General features: G+C 62.1%; 1 protein-coding gene across 7 annotated transcripts in view; it reads right to left on the bottom strand.

Annotated features, from left to right (window-relative positions):
* Positions 1 to 23,896, bottom strand: part of COBL (cordon-bleu WH2 repeat protein) — a 99,028-nt gene that overhangs the window by 59,077 nt on the left and 16,055 nt on the right. The window contains exons 1-2 of one of the 7 annotated variants that reach the window (XM_059655917.1): positions 14,563 to 14,837; positions 14,504 to 14,530 (exon numbers count right to left, since the gene is read on the bottom strand). The exons of the other annotated variants lie outside the window; for them this stretch is intronic. The gene's annotated coding sequence lies outside the window, so the exon portion shown is untranslated. Of the gene's footprint in view, positions 1 to 14,503; positions 14,531 to 14,562; positions 14,838 to 23,896 lie in introns of those variants that run through there. 7 annotated transcript variants of the gene reach the window in all.

Here is a 23,896-nt window from a genome sequence, read left to right as displayed (position 1 = left end):
CCTGCTTTCAGCCCGCTGGGATCTCAGAGCTGGAGTTATACATTGTTTCAATTACAGAACCCAAACAAACCAGATACCTGCTTTCAGCAGCGGAGGCCTCAGAGCTGGAGCCTCAGAGCTAAAGCTGGCCCAGAATTTTAAAAAAAAGAAAAAAAGGAGCGGTTGGGAGCTTCCATCACCCGCCAGCCTGAAAACAGCCCTCAGCCCCTCACCCAGACTGGCCAGGCACCCCAGTGGGCACCCCCACCCTGATCCAGGACACCCTTCAGGGCAAACCAGCCGGCCCCCAACCGTGCACCAGGCCTCTATCCTATATAGTAAAAGGGTACTATGCCTCCCAGCACCGGGATCAGCGTGACAGGGGGCAGCGCCCAAACCCCCTGATCGCCCTGCGGCTCTGTGTGTGACAGGGTGCGGCGCCCCAACCCCCTGATCGGCCCTGCTCTGTGTGTGACAGGGTGCAGTGCCCCAACCTCCCTCCACGGGCCCTGCTCTGTGTGTGACGGGGTAGAGCCATGACCTCCCCATAGGCCCTGCCCTGAGTGTGACAGTGGCGGCGCCCCAACCCCATGATCGGCCCTGCTCTGTGGGTGATAGCGGGCGACGCCCCAACCGCCCCTCACGGGTCCTGCTCTGTGTGTGACGGGGTAGAGCCATAACTGGCCCTGCCCTGAGTGTGACAGGGTGCGGCGCCCCAACCCCCTGATCCGCCCTGCTCTGTGTGTGACAGGGGGCGGTGCCCCAACTCCCCTATCGGCCCTACTCTGTGAGTGACAGGGGGGAGCCCCTCAACCCCGATGGGCCCTGCTCTGTGCGTGACAGTGGGGGAGCTCCCCAACCCCCTGATGGGCCCTGCTCTGTGCGTGACAGAGGGGAGCTCCCCAACTCCTTGATGGGCCCTGCTCTGTGCGTGACAGGGTACGGAGCCCCAACTCCCCTGATGGGCCCTGCTCTGTGAGTGACAGGGGGCAGCGCCCCAACCCCCTGATTGGCCCTGCTCTGTGCGTGACAGGGGGTGGCGCCACAACCTCCCCATCGACCCTGCCTTGAGTGTGACAAGGGGTGGTGCCCAAACCCCCCAATCGGCCCTACCCTGAGCGTGACTGAGGGTGACATCACAACCTCCCGATCCGCCCTGCTCTGTGCATGACAGGGGGCGGCGCCCCAACTCCCCAATCGGCCCTGCTCTGAGCCCGACCAGGGGCTGCACCTAGGGATTGGGCCTGCCCTCTGCCACCCGGGAGCAGGCCTAAGCCAGCAGGTCGTTATCTCCCGAGGGGTCCCAGACTGCAAGAGGGAACAGGCCGGGCTGAGGGACCCTCCCTTCCCCCCGAGTGCACAAATTTTTGTGCACCGGGCCTCTATTTTTTTATATAATAAAAGGGTAATATGCAAATTGACCCTAACAGCAGAACGACTGGGAATGACTGGTCACTATGACACACACTGACCACCAGGGGGCAGACGCTCAAAGCAGGAGCTGCCCTCTGGTGGTCAGTGCACTCCCACAGGGGGAGCTCTGCTCAGCCACAAGCCAGGCTGACGGCTGCCAGTACAGTGGCGGTGGTGGGAGCCTCTCCTGCCTCCTCAGCAGCGCTAAGGATGTCCAACTGCAGCTTAGGCCTGCTCCCCGCTGGCAAGTGGACATCCCCTGAGGGCTCCCAGGCTGCCAGAGGGATGTCTGACTGCCATCTTAGGCCCAATCCCCTGGGGAGCGGGCCTAAACCAGCAGGTGGTCATCCCCCGAGGGGTCCCAGACTGCGAGAGGGCAGAGGCCGGGCTGAGGGACCCCCTAGAGTGCACAAATTTTTGTGCACCAGGTCTCTAGTAAAAACATATTTTAAAAAGAAATAAAAAGAAAACAGAGGAATGTTTCTGGAAGAAAGAGCCCCCATGTGCTCCCCACAGGGGCCGTTTCTGGGGTCGAGCTGGGAGCGAGCAGCACCTCTGGGTCACCATGGGCGTCGTCACCCCCACCCCCAGCAGGCGGTGCCCAGGCTCCAGGGTGAATGCAGCCCCAGCTCTGGTCCCTGGTCCGTCACACGGAGGGCGTGCGGGGCGACATCAGGACAAACTGAATCGGCCAGAACGCCCGTCCCGCCCACCCCGGGGCCCGGCCACCGCGAGGCAGGAGGCTGTCAGCAAGAGGAGCCCTCGAGTCCGCGCACGACCTTCCTGCTTTTCCACCGTCTTTCCAGCCACACTCTCCCTTCCCAGCCCCCCCCCCCCCCCGCAGGGGGTTCTAACACCCCAACGCGTCACCCACTCCGACAACCGGTCGGAACACTTCCGCCTCCTCCGGGCGTTCAGTGAGGCGCCACCTGCCTTTGTCTGGGCGCTTTGTTCTCTGCAGAAGAGTGCACAGGGGGGTGTGTTACACGCACACGTATCTACAGGCACTCATTACACACGAGAGCCTGTTTTACTCAGGCCCATGGTGTCTGACAGTAACAACGAGCACTTCCTAAACTTCAGGACCTGGGCTCTACATGACCTGGGACGGCACCTCACTCAGCCCTCAAAACACTGCCGCCGAGAAAACAGAGCATCCCGGAGGGTCGCAGCTCTGGGAAGCTTACAGGGCAGGTGTCAGAGCAGACGCAAGGGGAGTGCCCGACGCCCCCTTCCCTCTCCCAGCTCCCCCTTCTCTCCCCGTCCCCGCTCCCCTCTCTCTCTGCCCCCTTCCCGCCCCCTCTCCCCCTCCCTCTCCCCACTGCCACCGGCTCTGGTTAGAGGACCCACAAGGAGGGAGCTAGCCCTCAACAGGTTAGCGTCTCCCCAGAGCAGCCCTGCCTGGGCACTCACGCCTCAGGTGTCAGAGGTAGGCATCCATTTCCAGAAATCCATCCTCAGGAAATCACCCCACAAGCAAGCTCAGCGAGCGGTTCAGAGAGGCCCTGAGATAGCCCGGCCGCAGGTCAGGAAGAGAGTGTCAATACGCGATTGTGCCTTCAGACACTGAAACCAGTGAGGTGCGCTGTGCAAGAATGTAATGTGAAATGACAAAATGCTCAATACAGGTTTGTTAGAAAACAAGCTCCAGAATATATATGTGCCCAGAGAGGGAGCGGGCACAGCTGTGCGAGGTTTCAGAGGCCCAGCTCTCGGCCGTGACTCAGCGGTGAGAGGAGGAAGGGGTGTCCCACATTCCGCACATGGAAAGGTCCAGACAGAGAAGAGCCCGGCGCCTGGCTCAGGGGTTGAGCGCTGACCTTGAACCAGGAGGTCAGGGTTCCATTCCTGGTCAGGGTTCGACGCCCGGGTTGTGGCCCGATCCCCAGTGTGAGGCGTGCAGGAGGCAGCCGATCCATGATCCTCTCATCACTGACGCTCTATCTCCCTCTCCCTCCCCTTCCTCTCTGAGATCAATGAAAAGGTGTGTATTTAAAAACACGCAGCACCCCGCATGGCGCCTATGGCCCTGAGCTTTCTGCCGCGAGCACCCACCTGCCCCCCTTGGCACCCGGAAGAGCAAGGTCCCCCTGTGCAGGCCTCACACGTGCTGCTCCCTCCTCTCTCGCCTCCTCCCAGTCTGCCCTCCACATGTGCCCCCAGAAAGCCTTCCCCGGAACCAGGCCCGCCCACCACGGCCTGTGCCCCCAGAAAGCCTTCCCCCCAGAACCAGGCTGGTCCAGCGCGGGGTCTCCCTGGGCCCCTTCACAGGGCCTCTCCCTCTGTGCTTTCCTGGGCTGGGATTCGGCGCCGCCCACTTTTGGGAGCCACTGAGACAGGAAATGTGTGGACACAGGCCCCCCTGCGTTCAGACCTCGCGGATGGGGAGACAGGACCGGCTTCCAGAGAGGCCCCCGAGCCCCCACGCCCGGCATCCAGTCCAGGCTCCTGGCTCCACGTCCAACAACTGGCTTTTCAGCTCCGAGTGCCGCGCCTCTGAGCCAACACCTGGGGCACAGCGTGCCTTCCAGGCTCACTACAACGTCACGTGACAGGTCTGCCTCCCCCTTTACAGGGGGGGTGGCCGAGGAACCCCGCGGCCGGAGGAGCAGAGACGGGGGACCCCGCAGATGGAGGAGCAGAGACGGGGGACCCCGCAGATGGAGGAGCAGAGACGGGGGACCCCGCGGCCGGAGGAGCAGAGACGGGGGACCCCGCAGATGGAGGAGCAGAGACGGGGGACCCCGCAGATGGAGGAGCAGAGACGGGGGACCCCGCGGCCGGAGGAGCAGAGACGGGGGACCCCGCAGATGGAGGAGCAGAGACGGGGGACCCCGCAGATGGAGGAGCAGAGACGGGGGACCCCGCAGATGGAGGAGAATGGCAGCCAGGGTCTCTACGCCACTGCCCTGGCCATGAGCACCCCTGCCTGTCTCCTTCCCCATTTCCTGGAAACAGGACCTTGGGGTGGAGCTGGGGGGAAGGGGACGGTCTGGCTCTCAGTGGAGGACACAGCCCCGCTGTGATGGGTGACGTGGGTCTCGGTCAGAGCCCCGAGAACGGTCAGAGCCCCGAGAATGCCAGTCCCCCTCCAGCGTCCTCAGAGCTCACAGGTCACAGAGCAGAGAAGAGGCGGAGCCAGGGGGCTGGGAGGGACGTGCCCAGGGCTGAGCTCAGGGCCAGTGCTCAGGGTCCCCCATGCCTCAGGGCCACGGGCTCCCGGAGGACCCGGTGCGGCTGTGGGTACCCCCCAGGCACGATGCACCTTAGCAGACCTCTGCGGGGCGGGCTCAGGGCCCGGGAGAGCCTGTGATAGCTCCCCCCGGGGTCAGGCACCTCCAACATCGGGCCTGGTCTCCCCAGGACAAGACGCCTTCTCATCAGTGAGAAACAGTCCCGACGCTCTCCCACCACCTGTGTTTGGAAAACAAAACTGGGGCCACGGAAACCATTCAACCTGAGACCCAGACACACAGGGCTAACGAGGACATGAGACTGCCACACGGAGGCCAGGCTCACGCTCGGACAATAGCCCGCACTCTTCCAGCGAACCAGGAAATGGGTTTCCCTTAAAAACACCGTGTTCCCCGCAGCCTAGGGCCGTGGTCGGCAAACCGCGGCTCGTGAGCCACATGGGGCTCTTTGGCCCCTTGAGTGTGGCTCTTCCACAAAATACCACGTGCGGGCGCGCACGTACAGTGCGATTGAAACTTCGTGGCCCATGCACAGAAGTCGGTATTTTGTGGAAGAGCCAGTATTTTGTGGAAGAGCCACACTCAAGGGGCCAGAGCCGCATGTGGCTCGCGAGCCACCGTTTGCCGACCACTGGCCTAGGGCACCATCTCCCTGCAGAGGTCCCAGCGCCAGCGCCCGCCAGCCAGCCCTGCGCGCCCATCAGGACGGTCTGCTCAGAGCCAGGAGCCCCACCAGGCGGAGCGGCCCAGCAGGTGGCGGGCTCCCCGCCAGCCAGCCCTGCGCGCCCATCAGGACGGTCTGCTCAGAGCCAGGAGCCCCACCAGGCGGAGCGGCCCAGCAGGTGGCGGGGGAGCCCGTGTTCTCCCGAGAGGACAGGGAGCCGGGCGGGCGGGGCTCAGGGTCGAGCATCGACCTATGAACCAGGAGGCCAGGGTTAGATTCCTGGTCAGGACACATGCGCGGGCTGCCCAGTGTGGGGCCTGCAGGAGGCAGCTGATCCATGATTCTCTCTCATCGTTGTTTCCTTCTGTCTCTCCCTCTCCCTTCCTCTCTGAAATCAATAAAAAAATAAAAATAAATTTAAAAAGAGAGCTGAGCAGGGCGTGGTGTCAGGTCCAGCTGGCGGGTGATGGCGGATTCGAGCCGCGTGGGGAGCGGGGGACGGCCTGGCTCAGAGGCGGCACTGCCCGGCGCCCGCTGAGCTGCTGTCGCTGTGCGAGCAGCGTCGCCCTCGGGATTAACAAGGAAAGAACCACCTCCGTCTCCCGAGGTCCGAGGAGCCGCCAGCCCCCGGGGCGCCCAGAACAGCCTCCGTCTGCAGCGGATGCATTCGCACCCGGACTCACGGCGCAGATTCCGCGGTGCTGAGCGGCCGGGGACGCCGTTAGCACCGCCAGGAAGGGCTTCGCCTCCCGGACGGGATTCTCAGACGCAACCCCAGCAGCTCCCGCACCCACCAGCTCGCCCAGCGCCAGGCTCGCGGGGCCCGGGGACACGGTCTCCCCCCATCTGGCCCCTGCGCCGGGAGGAGAAGGAGCGGCTCCCAGAGACCAGCAGTGTGACTGCTTCGCCTGCCCCCTCCTGCCCCCCCCCCTCTCTCCCCCGTCCCCGTCCCCCGTGGTGAAGGTGAGGCCCAGCAGAGCCAACGCCACGGGAAAGGCTCCCGTCCCACACAACTGGGCGGCGCTGCCCCGAGGGTGACCACTTATCCAGGGGAAGGGAACACATCGGGGGAGGAAACTTACTGATTCCCGAACCACCGGGCCATGTTTGCACACATGCCAGCCGTCAGCCCGGCCGCAGCGGCTCCCTCGGCCCCTCACAGTCCCCGGAGCGAAGAAAAGACGCGGTTCCCAGACCAGGAGCGGGAGGCAAGGAGCAGCGCAGAGGCCTGGGGCCCCGCCAGCTCGTGACTTATTCATGCAGGTGCCACCCGATGCAGGGCGCATGCCGGGACGCCCACCGACGGCTGTGCCGTCACATGCCCAGCACCGGAATCGCACGTAGCCCCGGTTCACTCGCTCAGTCGCCAGCACCCTACACCAGCACGTGCGCGGGGAAGAGGAGAGGCTGCCGGGAGGAAAGGCCGAGCGGGTCCGACGGAGGCTGGGCCCCCGCGGCTCTCACAGGCCGCCCGCCAGCGCTGGAGGCGCTGCCAGGAGTGATGTGGGGCACGATGCGGGAACCGGCTCCCGGCCGAGGGGCGGCCAGGCAGCCTGCGCAGCCAGCGCCCGCACCGGCAGACCGCCCGGGGTGCCCAGGCCTGGTGTCACCTCCTTCTGTCGAGGAGAGTTTACTTTTCTCCCCCCGCCTCCCCCCAAACCCCCGTGCGGGCAGCACATTGTCTCCACCGCCCGTCTCCGCTCAGAGTGCTTGCCCGGCTGAGGGCTATTCAGTTTCCACCACATTCCACCGTCCCGGCGTCACCGGGCGCTGCCCAACAGATAGCTCGCAGGCGGACACGCCTTCCAGCCTGACACACAGTGCCCAGGGTCCCAGCCAGGGCAGGGGGGTCCCAGCCAGGGCAGGGGGGTCCCAGCCAGGGCACGGGGGTCCCGGCAGGGGTACAGGGTCCCAGTGAGGGCACGGGGGTCCCAGCCAGGGCAGGGGGGTCCCGGCGGGGGTACAGGGTTCCAGCGAGGGCAAGGGGGTCCCAGCCAGGGCACGGGGGTCCCGGCGGGGGTACAGGGTTCCAGCGAGGGCACGGGGTCCCGGCCAGGGCACGGGGGTTCCAGCCAGGGCACGGGGATCCCGGCCAGGGCACAGCGTCCCGGCAAGGGCACAGGGGTCCCAGCCAGGGCACGGGGTCACGGCGAGGGCACGGGGTCCCGGCCAGGGCACGGGGGTTCCAGCCAGGGCACGGGGATCCCGGCCAGGGCACAGCGTCCCGGCAAGGGCACGGGGGTCCCGGCCAGGGCACAGCGTCCCGGCGAGGGCACGGGGGTCCCAGCCAGGGCACGGGGTCCCGGCGAGGGCACAGCAGACTTGGGGGAAGGGTCTAGCTGCCAGGACATCACCGCCCCCGAGGGCCCGCAGTTGGCTCTGTGTGAGCTGCAGCGTCACCTGAGCTCACTGTCCCTGGCCAGCTGAACCCAGCGTTCTGGTCGACCCCCTTGTCCCCCCGGGGAAGCCTGGCCAGTCCCACTCAGCCCCGAGGAGTAAGGAGTGTGCTGCCCCTCAGATGCCCCCGAAAGACACCAGCCTCCTCTGCCCCCTCCCGCCCCTGCCGCTCTCCAGGACTGTAACTTTGGGCCCCAAAGCCATGAAGGGCCCTCAAGCCACACAGTCCCCGCTCCACCGTTCCCAAAGGCCCTGCCTGGTACGTTCCCCCCTCCTCCTCCTCCCACACCTCCGTCCTCTCCCTCCCCAGAGGGGGCCGAGCAGCAGGGAGGCGGGGGGGGGGGTGAGGGGCGGGGGGGTCAGGTTGAGCTGGGCCTGGAGGAGGTCATGGTTGGATTCCCAGTCAGGCACATGCCCAGGTTGTGGGCTCCATCCCCAGTGTGGGGCATGCAGAGGCAGCCAATCCATGATTCCCTCTCATCACTGATGTTTCTCTCTCTCTCTCCCTCTTCCTTCCTCTCTGAAATCACTAAGAAAATGTTTTTTTAAAAATGGAAATGCCCGAGAGAGAGAGAGAGAGAGAGAGAGAGAGAGAGAGAGCAGTAATTCAGGTACCGGACCATTGCACCCACCACCGAGGGAAGTGGGTGGAGGAGGGCGAGGCCTGGCCTCCATCTGGAAGGACCAAGAGGGGCCCCCCCAGGAGAACCCGCCCCTCAGGTGCCCCTGAGCGGGGGGCGCCCGCCAGTCTCGTTGCCCAAAGGAAATAGCAGCGCGTTTTCACGCCTTTCTCCTGAACGCCATCCCGTTCCCTCTGGGCCGTGGGCCACCAGGAGCCTGTGCCCGCACCTACCAGGGGAGCTCCCGGACAGACGAGGGCGCTGAATGATAAAGTCACGGAAACGACCCTGCGTCACTGCGGACACGAACACGGGCGCCGGCGCCGGGTACACGGGAGATGGGAGAGGAAATGAAGGCAGCGTCACTGCGCCCTTGAAGGCTCCTTAGCGACAGCTCACAAACATTCACTGAAACAGAACTGCTCACGGTCTGAGCATCACACTTTGGGGAGGAACAGACGGCTAATGGCTTGGACGGACAGCAAACCTCTGGGTTTCACAGCAGCTCCAGGAGGGCATGCTGGCTCATTAGCACGGAATTCCGCTCCAAAGACCCTCAGGAAAACCCCAGGTTCCCCTGCCCCACCATGCAGCTGGCACGGAGCAGGAAATACCAACCGGTTGCCCGGCCAGTGTGGCTCAGTGGACAGAGCGCGGGCCTGCGGACTGAAGGGTCCCAGGTTCGATTCCCGGTCAGGGCACAGGCCTGGGTTGCCGGCTCGATCCCCAGTGTGGGGCGTGCAGGAGGCAGCTGAGCCATGATTCTCTCTCATCATGGATGTTTCTCTCTCCCTCTCCCTCTCCCTTCCTCTCGGAAATCAATAAAAATATATATTTAAAAAAATATCACCCGTCTCCCACGGCCAGAGAGGGGGGCCAAGCGCGGGAAGACGGGCGATCACCCGGGGGCAGCAGGTTGCTTTCGGTTGCAGGAGCCGCAGAGGGGCCCTTTCTCCTTCGGTGGGAACGGGAGTGCGGCCGGATTAAGTTCCTTCAGCGATGTGTGAGAAAGAGGAACAAAGCCTGTGAGAAAGAGGAACAAAGCCGGGTGGGAACGCGCGGACCCGCCCTGCAGAGCCCGAGCAGCAGGAGCAGTGGGAGCCACGGGCGTGAAATGCATCCGCGGCTGATAAGCCGGCCTCGTCCTGCCCCTTTTGTCAGCGCCTGAAAAGCAGCGAAACCTGACAACGGGCTGGCGGCAGCGCCAGCCGCTGGCACCGAGCAGCCCGAGAGGTTCCCAGGAACGGGAACCGGCCCTCTGACCGGAGCCGGGCCCTGGGCTCAGAGAGAGAGAGAGAGAGAGAGAGAGAGAGAGAGAGAGAGAGAGAGAGAGAGAGAGAGCCGACGCCCCGCGGGGTCTCCTGCGAACATCTGATTTCTGAGCCCGGGGTTCGCAGAATTTCATTGCCGTCAGGCAGTTGCTGCAAACAAACTCGTGCATATGGGCTATGAAAACAGCCCAACCATGGACTTCCTGCCTCTGCTAATAAACAGAACTTTCAGAAGAGAGAAACCAAGGAACTCCTATACCTCCCTGCACAGCCCGTGGGCAGGGCAATAGGGCAGTGAAGACCTGAGGAGTAGGGAGGGTGGGGGGAGGGGGAGGAAGTGGGAGATATCTCTAATACTATCAACAAGAAAGCAAAAATTTAAAAAATAAAGCATATCAGGAAGGAAAGTCTAAAAAAGTAAAAATAAACGGAACGTTCAGCACCGCAATCCCAGGGAATGGCACTGCGCTTAGGGTGATGTCTTCTGCAGCCGGGGGGGGGGGCCCCAAGCCGCAGCGGGCGTGGAGAGCAAGGCACAGGCCGCGCTGCAGGCGGGGCAGTCGGCCTCGATGGGGGCGATTTCGGCCCCGAGAGCTCAGTGCTGGCGCCTTTAATTCTCCCCTGAAAATATGACACCTGATAACCTCCCGGGACACTGGTGCTCAAAATAGGGCCCAGCCTGCAGCCGTCCCAGGCCCGGGAACCTGAGCTGGGGGCTCCGGCCACTCCGGCCTCCGACCTGCCACCTCACCCGGCGCCGCGCGGCCCGTGCCACCCGCACGCTGCCAGCCCCCCAGCCCCGCACAGGGCCTGCCACCGCCCCTGGGGCTCCCTGTCCTCCCTGTCACTGCTCCCAGTAGAGAGGAGGATTCTGACCCGGGTAAAGGACAGACAGCAGAGGCTGACTGGGAGGGGTGGGGGTTAGGGGAGGGCAGGGGCTCAGAGACTTGGGGAGAGAAATGAATTTTGCAGGGGAGTGGCCTCCCAATAGTGGTGCATGCAGCAGGTGGCCAGCAGGGGGCGCCTGCAGGGAGGGCAGGTCTGGGTGAGGAGGGAGCCGCAGGCTGGGTGTGTGTAGGAAGGTGGAGGGGGGGGTCTGTGTGTTGGGGGAGTGTGGGGGGCGTGTATGGGGGGCATGTGTGTGGGGGGTGGGCATGTGGGGGAGGCATGTGTGGGGGGCGTGTGGGGGGCATGTGGGGGGCGTATAGGGAGGGCATGTATGTGGGGGGCATGGGGGGCAGTGTGGGGGTGTGGGGGGGATGTGGGGGGGTGTGGGGGGGCATGTGTGTGGGACAGCCTGTCTGGGGAGCATGCACTCAGCAAGGTGCTCCCCCTTCCCTCCTGGTGAGCGGGGCCCCTTCAGACTCCACCAGCTCACAGCCGACACCGGATCCCTGTGGTGCTGGGTCCCGGCACACCAGGTGCCAGCGCGGAGCCCTGGCTGAGCTCACTGCCAGGCGGAGTGGGCGAGGTCCCTCTGCAGCTCAGGCTCCCGCCGCCGCGTGGAGCAGGGACACCGACGCCCAGGGAAGGGGGGTGGGGCGCGGTGTGTAGGGAAGAGAGGAACAGGCCAGGGGCGGCCAGGGGCACTTAGGAAACCAGGTGTGTCTGCAGAGCGGAGCGGCCGTTCAGGCCTTTGCCCGCCTCCACCTGTTTGCCCCCCAGCCCCAGGGGCCCCGTGGACCCCACCCCGCCCGCGTCACTCCCAGACGCGGGGCGCCCCGTCTCCCTCTTAACATCTGGGCTTGCTGGGGCCCTGCTGGGCTGAGCAGCACCTTGGTCCTTCATGCCCAGGTTCAAGTCCACACCAGCTGTTCCCCTAACACCTCACCTGGCCTGCAGGGGCGCCCCCCTCCTGGCAGTTTTTCTCTGACAACCCTGCTCCTTGCCATTTGCTTCTTTCTCATCAAAACCAAAATGATAGCGCGCGGGCCCGGCACAGGGGAGTCCTTTCGTCCGCCTAAGCTCCCGGGGCTCCCCTTCTCTGGACCCAGAACCCGCCACCCAGCCCCGAAACCTAGCAGGTCCTAGCGCTCCGCAAAGGGACTTGGGACTATTTAATGACGCTTAATGTGAAAATGTAACCGTTTCCCAGCTCGAGTCTAATCTGTTAAAAAAAAGCAAAGCTTCACCCCAGGTGGCGTCACTCAGTGGTTGAGCGTCGACCTATGACCAAGGAGGTCAGGGTTCGATTCCCGGGGTCAGGGCACAGGCCCGGGTTGTGGGCTCGATCCCCAGTCGGGGGCGCGCAGGAGGCAGCCGACCAGTGATTCTCTCTCCTCATGGACGTTTCTATCCCTCTCTCCCCCTTCCTCTCTGAAATGAATAAAATGTCTTTTCCTTTAAATAAAAATACTAAGCCAAGCCTTTACAGACTTCTCCACGTCTCGCACGAGCCTGTCTGCCTCGACCCTACCCCGAGGCTCAACAGAAGGTTATGGGAAGCTTTACAAGGCCACGAAACAGCGCGAACGGCAGCGACGCTGCAACAACTCGGTTACGGCCGCGTCCGCTCACAGGCCTGGGTCCCAGAGCAGTGCCCGACCGGAAGTCCCTTTTCCCCTTAGAAGAGGCGACGGGGACGGGTCACCCGCAGGCCTGCGTGCTGCCACTCGCCTTAGAAATCCCACTGTGGCTTTAGAACCACCGTCCTATTTCCTGGAAGCGAGCGCTGTGCCAGAGGGGGCGCTCCTGCAGGGCGTCCTTCAGAACGGGGCGCGGCGGGACAACAGCGATACTTACATGGCGTTTTGGATCATGACCGGGTCCCCACGGAGGATTTACATCCTTGGAGCTTCCGGGTTCCTCCTCTGTGTGAAGCCGTGGGGACTGCGGGGACCCAGGACACAGCCAGGGGGAGGGCTGATGTCACAGGGGGCTTTGTTGGCTCGCCAGGCCTCCCGGGGCTCTTGCCCCTCAGATGCCACAGGGCAAAGTGCGTCCCACCGCGGCGGCTGGAGCCGACAGCCGCCGGGCCCAGGGCGGACGCCAGGCCCTTTGCCAGGCCTTTCCCTGCCCAGCTTGGTGCCCTGGCGTCCCCAGAGGGCAGCGCCCACCCAGCCCTGACCCGCTGGCTTGGAGAGCCCCGCCCGCCTCGCAGACTGGGCTGGTTTTACTGCGGTCGGTTTGTTCACCTCCCACCGACAGGGCTCAGAGAGTGGGCGCTGGGCAGCCAACTTCCCTGGTTGGCAAGCTAGGGGACGGGCAGGGTCCGCACAGACGAACAAAACCATCCGTGACCAACGAATGCTCTGAGCAATTTCCATCACGGAGTAGTGACTGCATGAAGATTTTGTTATTTTTTAAATTATTTGTATTGATTTCAGAGGAAGGGAGAGGGAGACAGAAACATCGATGGTGAGAGGGGATCATTGATCAGCTGCCTCCTGCACGCCCCACACTAGGGATCAAGCCTGCAACCCGGGCCTGTGCCCTGACCGGAAATCCAACCATGACCACCTGTTTCACAGGTCAAAGCTCAACCACTGGGCCACGCCCACCTGGCTATCTTACGATTTTGAATTACCCTCTACCCAGGCTCCGTGTGGGTGAAATGCATAGCGACACCACGTCTGCTTCAGAGAGCTGGTTACACACTCCCAGCACCAGCGCCTGACCCCAGAGGCCTGGCCCCGGAGGAGAGGTCATTGCTGCTCACCAGTCCAGGCACCGAGCTCCGGACAGGGAGGGCCGGCTCTGATCTAGGCCTTTCCCCCCCAGGAAAGTCCTAGGACAGTGATGGCGAACCTTTTGAGCTCGGCGTGCCAGCATTTTGAAAAACCCTAACTTCACTCTGGCACTGTGTCACATATAGAAATTTTTTGATCTTTGCAACCATAGTAAAACAAAGATTTATATTTTTGATATTTATTTTATATATTTAAATGCCATTTAACAAAGAAAAGTCAACCAAAAAAATGAGATCGCGTGTCGCCTCTGACACGCGTGTCAGAGGTTCGCCATCACTGTCCTAGGTCAACACATTCAGGTTGAATCACTAAGTGCACAAACCGATGCGCAAATGAACTCCTGGGCCTCCCCCCCCCCCCCCCCCCGGCACAGCACGTCACACCCTCTCGCGCTGTTCGGGGATAACTACAGGCCAGTGAACCCCTGCGATCGGGACCGTGCTTTCACGCAGCCCAGCATTCTCCTGAGCGTGTTATTCGGGACAATTTCACATCTAAACGCACCGGGACCTAAGGGAGCCCCGCGCTGGGGAGGGCGTCCACGCAGACGCCTGGGCCACGGGCACGTCCGTCAGAGGCGCCCAGAGCGCGGGGCGCCCAGATTCCAGAGGAAACGGTTCCCACAGCTTCTGATCTGCACTCGGAGGAGCGGGCTCCTGCTCCAGGCGGCAGAGAAAAGGCGGGAATCTCCTAGTTGAAAAATAATGCTGGCCCGGCCGGTGTGGCCCAGGGGTTGAGCTCCGAGCTACGAACCAGGAGGTCACGGTTCAATTCCCCGTCAGGGCACATGCCCGGGATATGGACGCGATCCCCAGTAGGAGGCGGGCAGGAGGCAGCCGATCCATGATTCTCTCTCATCATTGAGTCTCTCTCTGCCTCTCCCTCCCCCTTCCTCTCTGAAATCAATAAAAATATATTTTAAAAAAGGAAAAATAACAACGTTGCACAAAAATAACTAGGAAATCAGGAGAGAAGTTTTTATGCCACGGAAGCCTGGACACTTGACAAACTCAGAGGCACGACAAGGACAGAGGGAAGGGCCTGCACTCCCAGCCGCGCCTTCATTCTGCACATTCCTAGAGAACCAGCTCTCAGCGGCCTCCCTGCCCGCCTCCCGCAGGCCCCCACGGGGCCACCTGGACGGTCCTGGACCACCGCAGGGCCACCCCCGTCCCGGGAGGCCCAGGAGCCGGGCCACCAGGCAGCCCTGCCCCGCCCTGCGGCGCCCCAGGCACCCACTGTAAACGTCACTCCTATTCAAGAGGACACAACTCACCTCTCTGCCAGCACCTCCGTCTGTCCGTCTGTCCGTCTGTCCGTCTGTCCGTCTGTCCGAGAGCTGCCTGCCAGGCCTCTCCTCCCTCCCCCTCCTGGGTCACTACCTCAGGCCCCAGGAGGGACTAGGCCCTGACACCCAGCCCTGGCCCGGCTGCCCGGCTCTTGGCCACAGCAGAAGTGAGAGCAGGGATCCTGCCTAAGCTGGCACCGGGCGTGGCATTGTATCGCGGTCATATAACCTCCATGTCACCCCAATAAACATCTGCGAGCTTCCGTGACTGGTGAAGCTCGAAAATGCTTACGGAGGAGTCAGCTCCTAGCGTTGTCACTCTTTGACATCCCAGCTTGATAAGGGACCCAGTCACAAACAAACAGGCGGCCTCGCCTGCGGACTTCTCCCCCAAGTTGGCAAGAACAAATGCGCTTACGTACGCAGAAGACTCACCTGCACTTTCTTCTTTTTTGTTTTTTAAATATATTTCTTTATTGATTTCAGAGAGGAAGGGAGGAGAGAGAGATAGAAACATCAATGATGAGAGAGAATGACTGATCGGCTGCCTCCTGCACGCCCCCTACTGGGGATCAAGCCTGCAACCCAGGTAGGTGCCCTTGGCCGGAATCGAACCCAGGACCCTTCAGTCCGCAGGCTGAAGCTCTATCCACTGAGCCAAGCCGGCCAGGGCTCACCTGCACTTTCTTTATGGATATATTCATTGATCTCAGAGAGGAAGGGAGGGAGAGAGAGACATCAATGATGAGAGAGGATCACTGACGGGCTGCCTCCTGCACGCCCCACACTGGGGATGGAGCCCACAACCCAGGCCTGTGCCCTTGACCGGGAATCGAACCTGTGACCTCCTGGCTCATAGGTCGATGCTCAACCCCTGAGCCATGCTGGCCCGGCTCATTGACACGTTCAAGGGTGGTTTAAAGTTCCATGGGAAATAAGGCCTGTGCTGGTGAGCTGGAGGAAGGAAGTTTCTCCCATGCTCCCGACACCACAGGCGGGCAGAGGCGGCGGTGGGATCCTCGGAGTTCTCACATCATAAAACCTGAACTGCAGGGCATGAAGGTCGGGGTGCCCGTGACCAGGGCGGAGGGTGGAGGGCGGGGCAGGGTGACGCAGGCCCCGCCCCCACGAGGTGCCTCAGCTCTGCGGGCCCTTCCTCTGAGTCACCCATTCCATCCTCCCCTGGGCAGGGCAAGCGGCTGCGCACACGGCGGGTGCAGTCTAACACGTGTGCCCCGGGAGCGTGTGATGCCCACGTGATAACGCGTTCCCCGTTTTACCATCAGGGAACTGGTAGTTCTCGGAAGGTTATTTCCTAGACAAACACAGTATCTCTGCTGCAGTTTATATTCGTTGGAACACCCGTGACTTAGCCAGTCTCCATAAAGACCTAAAGATGGGCTTAAATGTAAGGAACGTGAAAGATATTTCCAATGGCGAAAGTTTTTAAACCCCCAGCGGGTTCTTCTGGACTTGCTCTCATCGTTCCCTGGGGACAGAGTCAAAGAGCCACGCGTGGCCTTTCCCGTGTCTCCTCGGTGACCAGGCCCCCGGGTCAGTCAACAGCATCCCGGGGTAGACCAGCTGTCTGTCGCCGCCAGGCTGCGGGGGCCCCGCTGAAAGAAGGCCCCACCTCTGAGAGGACGCAGGACCCTGCTCGGCAGCGCGGCAGACCCGGGCTCCCCCGTGAGAGCGCGGGGGCGACGCCTGGTCGGCCAGGCAGGTGTGGCTCAGTGGTTGAGCACCGACCTATGAGCCAGTCAGGGCACAGGCCTCGTGACCCGCGTCCTGTGTCCTAAGTGGCTGCACCTGGGCCACCAAGGAGCCGGGCAGAGTGGATCTCCACGGCCCCAGGGACCCGTGTGGACTCCCGCCTCCGGGAGGTGCACCCCCGCGTCGGCCACCTGGGGACCTCACGCCAGCCACACGGCCGAGCTGTCTGCATGTTTACCCAGCTGTCTGCAACCTGGAAGTTTAAGGATGAAAAGGGACAGCACCAATGTTCAGCACAAAAAATGGCCCTCGCCCTGGCCGGTGTGGCTCAGTGGATGGAGCGTCGGCCTGCAGACCAAAGGGTCCCGGGTTCAATTCTGGTCAAGAGCGCATACCTCGGTTGCAGGCTCCTCCATGACCCGGGCCATGGTCAGGGCATGTGCAGGAGGCACCCCATCGATGTTTCTCTCACTCCCACTCTCTCTAAAAATCAATGGAAAAATATCCTTGGGTGAAAACGAAAATTAACATAAATAGATAGATAAATAAATGGCCATAGTGGCATCCTGTCAGCTCTCCGTGGGCGAGAAGCAGCTCCTCAGGTACTTATCACGTGGGCAGGTGAGCGCTGTGTCTTTCTCCGCAGAGGTGGGGCCCAGGAACCTGGGAGGCAGGGGTCCCAGGTGGGCTGTGCAGACTCAGCCGCAGCCGGCCGGCCGGCCCAGGTTCCGGGCCTGCCGGGAAGGCCCGGACACAACCGGCCGGACGGGTCTGGCTGGGTGGTGTGGCTGATGGTGACAGGATCCGAGTGTCACTGAACACCTTTCTGGCAGCGCGGGCGCATTTCACAACGGCTCCCTGCTCAGAGAGCGTGTGACAGGGAGCCTTGTCCCTCCTCCAAACCGGGCAGGGAGACACCCAGGCTTACGGGGCGCTAACTAGGAACGCACACGAGGGCCCAGTGTCTCCTTCAAGGCCCAGGGCAGCCCGATAAGGGGGTGCCATCACCCGCTTTATAAAAGATGGAGCTGAGAGGGAGAGGAGTAACAGCGTGAGGAGCCACCTCAGACGGTCCTAGAGCTACTGTGTCTCCCAGCAAACGTCGGCGGAAGGAAGGAGACCTTCCCCACCACACCTGCGTCCCAGATCGTGTCAGGTCTCAGGGACCGGGGGTCAGGCCCTGCTCCCCTGGGGCAGGAGGGACGAGGCACAGCCGCCACCAGGGTCTCCCAGCGGCCCAGGGGAGCCAGAAGGGAAGCCGTAACCGGTGTGGGTGCACCAGGACCTGCCGACAGGGATGCCGGCTGGGGCAGGACAGGATCCCGGCCAAGGGCGCCGGCCCCAGCACGTCCACCCCAGGGCCCTGCTCCTTTCCTTCCTGGTCTCCTCCAGGGAACAGACAAGACAGACGGAGCTTAAACCCAAGCCAACAGCACCATGATGTTGGCTCCCCTCAATAATCCTTGATTTTGTGACGTCGGAGCCAGAGTTGGGAACGTAATGAGTTCTTTTATAGTTTCTTTTTTAATATGTTTTTTTATTATTGACTAGTGACCTGGTGCACGGATTTGTGCACATTGAAAGGAAATCAATTAGTAGGTGGCTGGTGGGGCGGGACTGTGCGAGATGGGCCTGACGCCCTGGAGCCAACCTCCCACGGTCCCTCCCCGGCGTCTGTGGAGTGAGCGGGGTCCCTCCGGCAGGTGGGGTCCCTCGGCCTGGCCTGCGGGGATCAGGCCAAATCCGGCTCTCCGACATCCCCCAAGGGGTCCAGAGTGCGAGAGGGCGCTCTGCAGAGTTGCTGTTGTACAGGGTGTGGAACACAAACTCAAGTGTGCAGTAAACCAGATTCGGGGCCGACAGAGCCCCAGCAACAACATAGCGCACGGCCGAAGGTGGAATCACACAGCCCCACAAGGAATCGGGCTCCCTCCTCTCCGGTTTTGGGGTGTGTCACCCTAGAACTGCTGCTGCCAAGTCGCTGCAGCTCGGCAGCTCCTGCATTGAGCGTCATAGCAACCGATCGGATGGTTGGACACTTAGCATATTAGCCTTTTATATATATAGATTTCAGAGAGTAAGGGAGAGGTTGAGAGAGATAGAAACATCAATGATGAGAGAGAATCATCGATCGGCTGCCTCCTGCCTGCCCCCTACTGGGGATGGAGCCCGCAACCTGGGCATGTGCCCTGACCGGGAATCGAACTGCGACCTCCCGGTTCATAGGCTGATGCTCAACCACTGAGCCACACTGGCCAGGCTTTTATGGTTTATAGACACTGTCCATTCGTCTGCCCAGCGTTTCCATGAGAAAGGAGATGCTCACAGTCACGCCAACCCTCCCATCAAAGACTCTTTGGTCCAGAGACAAGGTGGGCTCTGTTGCGCCCGCTGAATGTGGCTGGTGCCGGCCCCAACGCCACCCTCTGCGGGCGGCAGCTGGGCTCGGGGGACATTGGGCCTTGTCAGCCCCCCTGGGAGTGGCTTCTCCCCCTTCCATCTGGACTTCATCGAGGCAGCGGCCAGAAAATCAGAGAGAACCCCACCGTCCAGCGTCCCTTCACGGCCCAGGAGACAGACGGGCTGTGGAGCACCTGTGTTGTCCTAGACGCACCGGCCGCCAAGCACCGCCTGGGCCGCAGCAGGCCCTGGACGCCCGCCGTGCCCACACGGAGCTCGGGGCGACGTGAAAGGCCCCCCTTTCAGGGAGGCGAAGGGGAGCCTTCGAGAAAGGCGTCTTTATACAACCCGATACTGCAGAGCTCCGCCGGGCGGGCGCAGGCCCAGGCCCCGGGCCGGGGACTCAAAACAAGGTCCCCTCCAAACACGCACGTTCTTGGCCGGAGGCCTGAGCCCCTCAATATGCTCTTTCATGCGCGCATCCACCCCGCGCCTACTGTGTGCCAGGCCTGCGCCCGGAGCCTCCGGGGGAGGGCGGGCCGGGGGCGCGGGGCGCGTGTTGGCAGGAGACAGAGCAGCTGCTGGCGTGCACTCGGCTCTTCGCCGGGAGAGGCGGACGGGGCTTTGTGCCGGGAAACGGAAATCGTGCCCACACACACGTTCCGGGAGGAACAGCACGCTGAGCCGGACTCCGCAAGCACCGTCCATCCACCGGAGACCAAGCTGGGCAGGGACAGGCTCCGGGGAACCGGGCTCCGCACGGGGGAGGAGACGCGGGGAGGAGAGCCACGCAGAGGGAGAGCGGAGCCCCCAGGCCATGCGCTCAGATGCTCCAGGAGCCTGAGGTGCACTTGACTGTTTAACCCAAAGAAAAGCAACAACAGGAGGACCTCGGGCTTGGAAATCTGCAGCGTGCTCGGCGCTGAAGCCTCCCTGAGTTTTGTGGAGCTGAAGTCTTCGCAGCGGTGCTGTGGGCGCTGTTAGCTGGGAGCGCAGACAGGCCTCGGGCGGCCACAGGTGCCGGATCCTTGCTGGCCCGCGGGCCCCGCCCCCGGTACCCGTGCGAGGGCCCTGGGGGTCCCTACACCAGCTCACCAGCTTCGGGGCACAGTAGGCCCACGGGGGGAAACCTCTGAAAAACAGACTCCCCAGTGGATCTGACTCCTGGCGTGTAAACTGCCTCGCGGTGCTGTGGGCCGACTTGGGGAGCCAGGGGGTGAGCCTCGAGGGGGGTTGGGGACTGCTGCCGACAGGTCCCGTCTGTGGGAGAACTCCGCCTACTTCCTGTCACCCCCAAACGCTTAGATTTCAGCCCGAGGATTAAGATGCCCAGGAGCAGCCCAGCCGGCGTGGCTCAGCGGTGGAGGGTCCACCTAGGAACCTATGAGTCATGGTTTCGATTCCTGGTCAGGGCACAAGCCTGGCTATGGACTCGATCCCCAGTAGGGGGCGTGCAGGAGGCGGCTAATCAGAGAGTCTCTCTCACCATCATGTTTCTATCTCTCTGTCCCTCCCCCCGTCCTCTCTGAAATTATATATTTTTAAAAAAATTAAAATGGCTGGGAAGAAAAATCCAAACAGGAAGGATATTCCATGACGTGTCGTCACGTGAAACTCCAATGTCACTGTCAGACAGAAAGCTCTGTTGGAACCTGGCCACGCGGTGGTTCAGGGACAAACCTCCTGGGGCTGCTCCTGGCATCAGGGCCGAGAGGAGAGGTGCCCCAGCCCCACGCCCTCCACCTGCTGGGGCTCAGGACTCTGCGGGTGTCCCCGCCCACCCCCCCGCCCCCCCACCGCGGGACAAGGGCCAGCACAGCCACCCAGGAGCCTCCGGAATGAGGAGCAGCTCCGGCCCCTCCCCCAGGGGAGGGTGTTTGAGGCACGTCTTGTGGCCTCAGGTCCTCGATTCTCTCTTTTCTCCTGGTTTCCTGACGTCTCTGTTATTTTCTTTTCTTTAATATATGTTTTTATTGACGTCAGAGAGGAAGGGAGAGGGAGGGAGAGAAACATCCATGATGAGGGAGAATCAGGGATCGGCTGTCTCCTGCACGCCCCCCACTGGGGATGGAGCCCGCAGCCCAGGCCTGTGCCCTGTCGGGAATCGAACCCTGACCTCCTGGTTCCTAGTCGAGGCTCAACCACTGAGCCGCGCCGGCCGGGCTGGGCTTCTCTGTTCTAGAAAGAAGCCCTTAGCCCTCTCATTTGTGGTCAATGCAGCAGCCTGTCGGCTTTCCCGAGACAAATGCAAGGATGGCGACCACCCTGGGCAGCTTGTTGCCTGCGGAAACCGGCGTTCGGGACGCCCTGGCTCGTGCAGGGAGGCGGCACCGCGTTCACTTCTGATAAAGCAGGAATCCGGGGAATCCGTGTCGGCAGCTCTGAGCTCCGGACCGGGCCCACGCCCAGGCAGGCACATTCTGAACTTGTGATAAGACGTTCTCTGCTCAGCCCGGCCGGCGCGGCTCAGTGGGTGAGTGTCCACCTATGAACCAGGAGGTCATGGTTCCATTCTCGGTCGGGGCACGTGCCCAGGTTGTGGTCTCGATCCCCAGTGTGGGGCGTGCAGGGGGCAGCCGATCCATGATTCTCTCTCATCATGGATGTTTCTATCCCTCCCTCCCTCTCCTTCCCTCTCTGAAATCAATAAAAATATATTTAAAAAATAAAAGATGTTCTCTACTCCAAGTCTTGGCCACGCGGAGACCGGCATCTCTGGGCAGTGAGAGGGTGCAGTGCCCGCGGGTCCTGCTGGGCTCCTCTGGGAGGGGGTTGCCGGTGGGCGGGGAGGTGCCCACGCACGGTGGCTCACACAGGTGGCCAGGCCCAGACCCTTCTGTGACGCTGACCCTGGTGTGGACCGGCCCTGAGGTGCCTGGGGCCAGCGGGGAGGAGTCCCGGCCCCAGAACACGTCTGGCCTTCAGCGTACAGGGCTGGGCTCCATGGGGCTCACAAGCAAAGGGGAGACTGGGCGGGTCAGGGCTGCCAAGTGTGGGGAGGACGTGGCTGGGCAGCGCCTGGGTCATGCCTTGCCGGATGGGGAGGCCCCGTCCCGGCTCCAGCCCAGCACCCTCCTCTGCGGAGGCAGCGGGGGACGTGGCCACCTAGTCAGCACGGCCGCCTCCACGCAGCCGGCCAGGCTCACCGTCCTCGGGCAGGTGGCACTGCGACCCAGGCAGCTCCACGCGGCCCTCCCCCGGCCACCCCACCCCTGGTGCCCCAGGAGAACCCCACTCCAAACCCCACAGGAAGTGGTCGCTACACCGTCACCCCCTCAGGACACCGAGGAGGGAGGTGACCCAGTAGCTGAGCTGATGATCCCCCACTTCTGGCCTGAAGTTACTCAGGGACTTCCTGGATCTTAAATCCACAGAAACAAGTGGGTGGACGAGATGGCATATGCGTTAGGTCTCAATAAAGCTGTCAGTGAGCAAATCATGGGACTGGAATGCTTACTTCTTTAAAAAAATTTTAAATGTGATTTTATTGATTTCAGAGAGAGGGAGAGAGAGAAACATCAATGATGAGAGAGAATCATAGATCAGCTGCCTCCTGCACGCCCTCTACTGGGGATGGAGCCCACAACCCACGCAGTATGTCCTGACTGATGCATGGATGACACTCAATCCACTGAGCCACGCCGGCCAGGCAGAAAACACAATTTTTAAAGTTGTTATGTGGCCCTTTTTCCCTCTGTGGGTCAATGATCCTTAATTTAAAAATAGACATATTCTGTGGCCCTAATTCACCTCAGTTACCTTTGTGTATATTGCTAATAACAAATAACAGAGATAGACAGATGATGGCTGGATAGATGGACAATGGACGGATGGATGGATGGATGGATGGATGGATGGATAGACAATGGTTGGATGGACAATGGATGAATGGATGGAAGAATGGATGGATAGACAATGGGTGGAGAGATGGATGAAGGGATGAATGGATAGATAATGGATGGATGGATGATGGAGGGAGGGAGGGATAGATAATGGATGGATAATGGACGGACAGACAATGGACGGATGGAGGGATGGATAATGGACAGACAATGGACGGATGGAGGGATGGATAATGGATGGACAGACAATGGACGGATGGAGGGATGGATAATGGATGGACAGACAATGGACGGATGGAGAGATGGATAATGGATGGACAGACAATGGACGGATGGAGGGGTGGATAATGGACGGACAGACAATGGACGGATGGAGGGGTGGATAATGGACGGACAGACCATGGCCGAGTGGACTGTTGGACAGATGCAGGAGGGAGCATCTTGCCGCACTGCAGTGTTGCTCTGTCCAGCGAGATGGGAGGCTGCCCTGCTGGGCTGGCGACAAGCGCTCCGAATGACGCAGCCCCGTGAGCACAGGGAGCGCAGGGAGGGCAGGTGGGAAGTGGTCAGTGACTGAGGCAGATGGCGGACAAGTCCCCTCCCTGCTACAGGCTCTCAGCCCGCGTGCTGAACGCCCAGCCACGCGCCACGGCCGCGCCTGCGGACACAGGAAGTGAGAGGACCCACTCGCAACAGCACAGAGTGGATCGGATCAGTCCACGCGCTCCGCTCCGCTCCTCTCTGTGCCGCGGGAGATGCCCCGGAGACACAGGATGGGAAGGTGGTCCCCGGAGACGCCTAGGGACAGTCTCGTCCCCGGACTTCACACACACCCGAATCCGCGCCCTGAAATAGACACCGCGCCAAATGGCCCTAAATTTAGAAGCTCCGCATTCACAGCGACGCCCACGCCCACGCAGGGTGACCGGATGGCGAGTCAGGGGCTGTGCGGCCCCAGGGGCCGGGAGCGGACGGCGGCGCCCCATGTATGGCTACTGGCCCTCCCGGCCACACCGGAGGGAGGCGGAGGCGGAGGCGGAGGCGGCGCTATATTTAGCGGCTCTGCCTTCCCGGCCAGCGCCAGCGGCCCATCAGCCCCTTCCCGCCCGCGCTCCTAAAAGCCACCACCACCGCGAAAGCAGTAAAACCCAGGGCAGCAGACAACGGGCGATCCGCACGCACAGCGTCTGTTTCGTGGAGGGAGCTGGCAGTTACAGAAGCCACCGGGCAGCGGCCCAGCCCACGGCCGACTTTTCTTCGCTTCCCTCTGACCCGTCCCTGCGCCCACGCACATGTGGCCTGCAGCCCCCCCCCCCCCCGGGGCCCTGAGGAGGGGCACAGCTGCTGTCCCTCTCAAATTACTAGCGGGCCCGCCCTGTGCACGCCAGCCAGCACATAGGCTCCGCTTGCTAACAGTCAATCATCC

Source organism: Myotis daubentonii, chromosome 10, assembly GCF_963259705.1.
Source record: "Myotis daubentonii chromosome 10, mMyoDau2.1, whole genome shotgun sequence".
Lineage (NCBI taxonomy): Eukaryota > Metazoa > Chordata > Mammalia > Chiroptera > Vespertilionidae > Myotis > Myotis daubentonii.
This window is presented reverse-complemented; position numbering and strand designations above follow the sequence as displayed.